The sequence below is a fragment of the Colias croceus genome, chromosome 30 (genome assembly GCF_905220415.1).
Source record: "Colias croceus chromosome 30, ilColCroc2.1".
NCBI lineage: Eukaryota > Metazoa > Arthropoda > Insecta > Lepidoptera > Pieridae > Colias > Colias croceus.
Genome location: NC_059566.1, coordinates 4,302,119 through 4,309,396, shown reverse-complemented (window position 1 = coordinate 4,309,396; position 7,278 = coordinate 4,302,119).

Sequence of the window (7,278 nt, the reverse complement as noted above, 5' to 3'; positions counted from 1 at the left end):
TCTTAAAATATTTCCACTAAAATATTAATAGAAGGAACTGACATTCAATTATTAAAAGTAAATCAGTCGATTTTTTTTATTTGCCCCGGCAAGGCAAAAGATGCGGGTTCGAATCCCGCCTCGTTATTTACCTTTTACTATTGTTTTAATTTTTCTCATTTTTAAAGCACTAGGCTTTCCGCCCGCGGCTTCGCCCGCGTTTAAAAAAAACCCGCATAGTTCCCGTTCCCGTAGGATTTCCGGGATAAAACCTATCCTATGTGTTAATACAAGTTACCCTCTATATGTGTGCTAAATTTCATTGTACACATACATATACATATGTACATACATACACATACATGCATCCTTACAAACTTTCGCATTTATAGATAATATTAGTAGGATAGGATAATCCTTCCTTTGCATTAATTTTATCGCACTTTTAGGTTGTCATATACAATATAATAGGTATTATATGAAATAATACATCAGTAATTTTTAATTATTACACAGCTCAACAAAAAATCAATTTTTTTTTGTTGCTCTGGATATTTCTACAGATTTATATATTTCAAGTACCCAGTTTGCGAATGTAATCATTAAAATTATTTAATTGGCTCTATTTTTTTTTTAATTTGGATTTTCATATGTTAAATTTTCTTACGGCCCTTCAGAATACGGGTTACTAACAAGTGTTTATTTTTTTGTTGAATTACGTTTTCTGCACATTTATTCGCTCAGACATAACCCTATTCTATAAAACTGACTGTAGAATATCAGAATAATAAATGGTTTCTGTAAAAAAATCATTTTTATGAACAACAATGTTCGGTTTGTATTGAGTTGAAGGAATCCAGTAGCACTTGGTCAGCAAAGTGGATAGGTATCTACCTATACGAAATTCCCTTGATGTTTTTATTAATAGTATTAGACAAAGCAAATTCATTAGGAATAATTAATAAATATAAGAATTTAGGCTTTTGAGGGAATCTAGAAGTATAAGAAGAATACCCGACGGCCCTACAGGACGGGCGTGTCGAAAATTGATAAAAGATGAAAATTTAACAAAAATTTATTCCTGATGCTGTTTGTAAATTATGGAGAGATATAGTATTGGTTAATTTAAGGTAAATTTAAAACACCAAATTATAAAGAAATTGCACAACAGTTGTTAAAAAACTTCATTATTTTATGAGCAAATACGAACATAAAGCTACACTTTCCCCACAGTCTCCTGGATAGATATCCAGTAAATCTGCAAAATTTCTGTGAGAAACAGGAAGAACGTATCGAAAAAGAAGTAAAAATTATCGAATAAAGGTATCAGGGTTTATGGGATCGGCACATGATGGTCCATAACAAAACTATTGTCCCAAAATTAACTAAGAAGAGAAGCTTAAAAAATCTTTTTCCTTGTACTATTTCATAAGTTTTAATGATTTTTCTCTATTTTTATATCCATTTGAATTAATTAAATACTAAAACAAAACGATAAGTAAGACTTTGTAATAAATAAATGATGTTAAACAAATATACCTTCTATTTCATGCTGCGTTTTAGAGTCTAATAAGAAAATTAGGATTAAAAAAAAACTAGAGCCAATCTACTAAAACCATTAATAGTTTTATATATAATATACATTAAATTATTCGAAACCACTTTCACATCCAGGGCAACAAAATCATTGTTGACCAGTGTTATCGTCAAAATAAATGGGCTATCTAACACCGAAATAATTTTTCAGATCGGACCAGTAGTTTCTGAGTTTAGCGCGTTCAAACAAACAAACAAACTCTTCAGCTTTATAATATATATAGAGGAAAGACTTAGTTTGTTTGTTTATTACGACTTAGCATTAACTCTATTTCTAAGTAGATTACTTATAACATTTTTTTTTAATTCGTAGTAGTTATACTTAAATTTATTTTACATATTTCTTAACACGTTCACTGCGGCATGTCCAGTATCGGGCCATCAGCGACTACACCACAGTGCGGCGCCCAAAATCGCAGTTTTCACCGTGGTGCGGCGAGGTTTTTTATATGTTAATCAATGACTAGAAAAGAGACAAATATATTTTTGTGATCACAGTTTGAAGTAGGACTCAATTTCGTTTAAAAATCGTATGGCAAAATATTGGACACACGCATAGAAAAGAAACCGTTTCTTTTGTGTGCGGCATGTCAAATATTTTGCCAAGGACAAGCACCTCATGCCGCACTGTACTGCGAGCGCGCCGCGTGTCAGTCTCGCATAGTGATGTACCAGGACCGCACGCGTCGTTATCAAATTTTTAAATGACAATGATACAAATAAAAAAAAGTAAAAAAAACTAAAGCCTCTAAAGCTATGATATATAAAAGAGCTAGATACGTTACCCGCTCTCTATTTTGGCAAGAAAAAACTCAGGTAAGTTTCACTTAGTCACGCACCATTCAGCGTCGTGGCTGGACGTTCTTTTTGTATTTTAATCGGCAGTTGTTATTACGAAGTACATGAGTGAGACATGTATTATGTCTCGTGCGTGAGAGTGAAAGAGAGAACAACTGTATTGGTGATAATGCGTTAGTAAGTAGGTATGTATTAATTACGCTGTTTTTTAGTGCAATGATGTTGGCGTATGCCGCGTCTACTAGTATAATAGGTCATTGCTCTAAAGGCTTTAGTTTTTTTTTACTTTTTTTTATTTCGTAGCTTAAATGCAAAAATGTGATGACAGTTGTGAAAATAATATAAAACATTAACAACAAAAGTTACTGAACAATTTCCTGATAGTACTCTATCAAGTACCTTGTTTTATATGTGTTTTTTTTTTTTTGTATCGACGATCTCGTTATCTGTTAACAAACAGACTGAAATATACAAAATTGATTTATATCGATATCGATGTTTTATTTTACAGTGTTTCCCATCGCTTTTACTGTAAACATACCGTATCATCGCAGTGCGGGATGGCAAATAATTTTTCACAAAATCAGGGGTTTACATTTTCCCTCATATCTTTTAAACTATTGGGTCAAACTAAAAGCTATTTATGTGGTATATACAAGACTATATATACTATTATCTGAAAAAAATTTTTTTGAAATATCTTGAAATTTCATGAAATTATTAACCTTCAAAGTCAGAAGGTGCGATGTGATAAAAATGGCTCATGACGCACAGTGGTGAACTTGCCGATGTGAAGTATGGAAGACATGCCGCAACAACGGTAAGTTTGGCATTTTAGGTGCCGCAGTGAACGTGTTAATGATGAATTAGATACGGTCTACGATATTTAGATAATAATTAGGGGAAAAATATTCCTTCTGAATACTTGCGTAGACTCTTCGTAGACTGCATAATACATAATATGCAAAAAAGAGCGAAATTTATAAAATACTATAAGCTTTCCCGGCAAACGTTGTTCTGCCACACTTATCACTTAGGGCAATGAAAAATAGATGTTAGCCGATTCTCAGACCTACCTCATATGCACACAAAATTTCATGAGAATCGGTCCAGCCGTTTTGGAGGAGTATGGTAACTAACATTGTGACAGAAAATTTGTCTCCAATCATTAGGTATTAAATATTAATATTAAATACCAACCTGTAACTCAGAAAACATTTATCTTTTATGTTCAAGCTATTTTAAATTTTAATCAACAAAAAACTTTAGGCTCAGATTACATCTCCGGCTTTCAAACTCAAACTCAAACTCAAACATTCATTTATTCAATTAGACTACTATTTAGTAGCACTTTCGAATCGTCATTACATAGATAAGTATTTTTAACATTTACCACCGATTCGGAAAGCAGTATCTATGGAGAAGAATCGGCAAGAAACTCCATAGTTGCTCTTTTAACATCATGTCAATATTACAATATATGAAACTTATATCTAATACATAATATGCCAAAGAACTGTCCTGGGTTTTTATCGTCGTTAAAATTTTCGTAAAACAAATCACTTTATGATAAAGGAGACAAATTACTGATAAAATCGATCAATGCCAAATTATATTTTTAAATGTTTGATGAATGATGATATTAATTATTTTAGCATAGAGATAAGAACCGAATAATTGTAAGTTAGTTTTTATTGTCTTGAAATATGAAATAGGTACTAGCTTTCCGCCCGCAGTTTCGCTCGCGTTTTCAAAGTAAAACCCGCATAGTTCCCGTTCCGATGGGATTTCCGGGATAAAACCTATCCTATGTGTTAAATTGTTAATACAAGTTACTCTCTATATGTGTGCTAAATTTCATTTTAATCAGTTCTGAAGTATTTGCGTGAAAGAGTAACAAACATACATACCTACACATATACACATACATCCATCCTCACAAACTTTCGCATTTATAATATTAGTAGGATAGGATATCGCACTCTTGTTGTCATATTAATATACTATGTATACAACTATAGGGCGTATTCAGAAAGAAAGCTTGAAACTTATAAGCGCTTATCGGCGCTTGTCAATGCTCAAACCAGCTTGTCAAAACCAGCATTGACAAGCTTGTCAAAATTAGAGGATATAAGCTTCTTGACAAGCACCGATAAGCGCTTATAAGTTTCAAGCTTTCTTTCTGAATACACCCTTAGTCTATAGCTCATGACGTTTTATTCTTACCTATTAGATTAATTCATAGAAAAACTTAAAAGCTCTTGCCTGTGGTCTCGTCGAGTGAAACCGTTGAGTGAAACCTAGTTTAGTATTATAAACCGCGGAGCGCTGCTAGTTAACAATACATATGATTTAATAATTCCCGGATTAGTAATGAAGATCAAAGTCCATTTGATTATTTATTACATAGAGTAAGGTAAGTTAATGCTACGTCATGCTATGATCACATAATGCTCAGTGATAAATGCACTCATTATAAATTTTTACCAATATGTGCTGACGCGTCATGCTTCAGGATAAAATATAACTATAACATTATTAATCTGGAGGTATCTGTCTGTTTGTCTGTTGAGTTTTCAACCCCAAATCGCTCAAAGAAATTGGATGAATTTTCATGTATTGAGAGAAAGCTGAGAAGGATAATAAAAATAACTGCGTTAAAAACAACCGACGCGACGTCAAGAACGGAAAAGTAATAAATAAAAAAGATTTGATATTAATATTAATTACTACATATTATTATTTAGATGTGCTATTTACTAAAAAGGTGTCGGTGCACGGGCTTAATACTAGGTGCTTAGTTTTTGGCACCGACTTCAAACCTATTTAATAAATAGCACATCTAAATAATATGTAGTAATTAATAATATCAAATCTTTTTTATTTATTACTTTTCCGTTCTTGACGTCGGTTGTTTTTAACGCAGTTATTTTTATTTAATATGTACTTTTTAGAGTATTTTTCAACACGAATCAAACGAGCCCAATCTCGATAAAGTTGAGTCAATATATTACTGAGTTCCTATGGCCACCTTCCGATTCCATCATCAAATCAGCTCTATGTCATGATAATGTTTCATCGCTATCCAATTTACATACGTATACAAAATTTCAGCTCAATCGGTTACCGGGAAGTGAATCAAAGTTACTTTCTACATTTCAATTAAGTCATCGAGTACAGACAAAAATGATCATAAAATAAAAACTACTGGGCCTATCCGAATAAAATTTTTATGGGACCAATGCGACACCATCCCGCATCGAATAAAAAAAGAATCACGTAAATCGGTTAAGAAACCTCGGAGTAATCGGTGTACATACATCTAAAAAAAAAAATTATACCGGCCGAATTGATAACCTCCTCCTTTTTTTCGAAGTCGGTTAAAAATGAATAGATTTGTATTACTTACCCATAGCAAATACTTTGACGACCATAATAAAAATCCTTACTAATGTAAAGCATAGTGGTTTGATGAATATTAGGAATTAAAGTTATTTTTACCGCCTCCTTGGTAACTCTTTGGTTGACGCGTGAGCGTAGAACCAAGTGGTCCTGGGTTCGATTCCCGGTGGAGACGTAGAAAAAAAATGATTTGGTCTGACAGGACACAGAAAGCTGATCACCTACTTGTCCCTAAAGAAAATCGATCAGTGAAAAAGGTGTATCTATACTAATATTATAAAGCTGAAGAGTTTGTTTGTTTGTTTGTTTGAACGCACTAATCTCGGGAACTACTGGTCCGATTTGAAAATTTCGTTCGGTGTTAGATAGCCCATTTATCGAGGAAGGTTATAAGCTATATTTCATCACGCTACGGGCAACAGGAGTGGAGCCACGGGGGTGAAACCGCGCGGAGCAGCTAGTGCATAATGCATAGGGACTTTAAGTTATTTTTACAAAAATCTGTATTAAAATACAATAAAATGTGAGTCATTTAAAGTATGATAGAATCGTGTGCAACAATGAACAAACACGCATGTTAATAGTGACCTTTTGAATTCTAGATCTGTTAATAATTTCCTTAATAGTTTATAGGAAAATTGTTGTTGCGTAGGTGTGGCTTATTGTGGTATTTCTATTTACGCAATCATATTATTGATATACCAAATATATTATTTTAGTAACTTTCCCGTGGCCACGCCCGCTTTGTCTTAAACTTTATAATTATAAACTAAAAATTTTCTTCTACTAAACTATTCATTAAAAAAAAACGCCCTGTGTCACTCGGGGACTGGGGCGGTTGCGCTATTGCATGCTATGCCTTCAAGCCACACCTCCGCCCGTCGGTGTGGGGAGCGTGAGGTTTTTTCGTTACGGAATTTCTCGATTCGGTCCCCGCGCTCAAGGCCCGCGATAGAAGCTATGCAATAGCATAAAAATGACATCTGAATCCGATTAGTAGTTTTAAAGATCTAAGCATACATAGAGACAGGCAGATAGAGAGCGGGTAGCGACTTTTATACAATGTAGTGACTAACTGACCCGGAAAAAGACACCCTTATCAAGACACCCTTATCAATTTGGGGTATAAAAATAGCTAATGACCTATTGTCGAACATAGGTAGAGAATATTAACACAAAAATAGAACAAAAAGCTTTCTAAATCAGTTTCATTACAAACCCTGAAACGAAACCGCATGTAAAAACTATAGCAAAAAGTTAACCGTAAATTAAAGAGTACATAATAATATGATTATAATAAGTACTTTATGTCAATGCAGCGTAAAGTGCTTAAGAGCGTGACGCTTACTATTTTTTAAGCTACCGTAACAGCAGTTGTAGCGTGTAGTATTCAGTTTACTAAGAAAACATGTCATCGCGCATTTTATTTTAGTCCTTAACCCTTATGAAATACGGAATATTTTTCCATGAATCCTGGTTACTACAAATTATAATGCTCTGCCA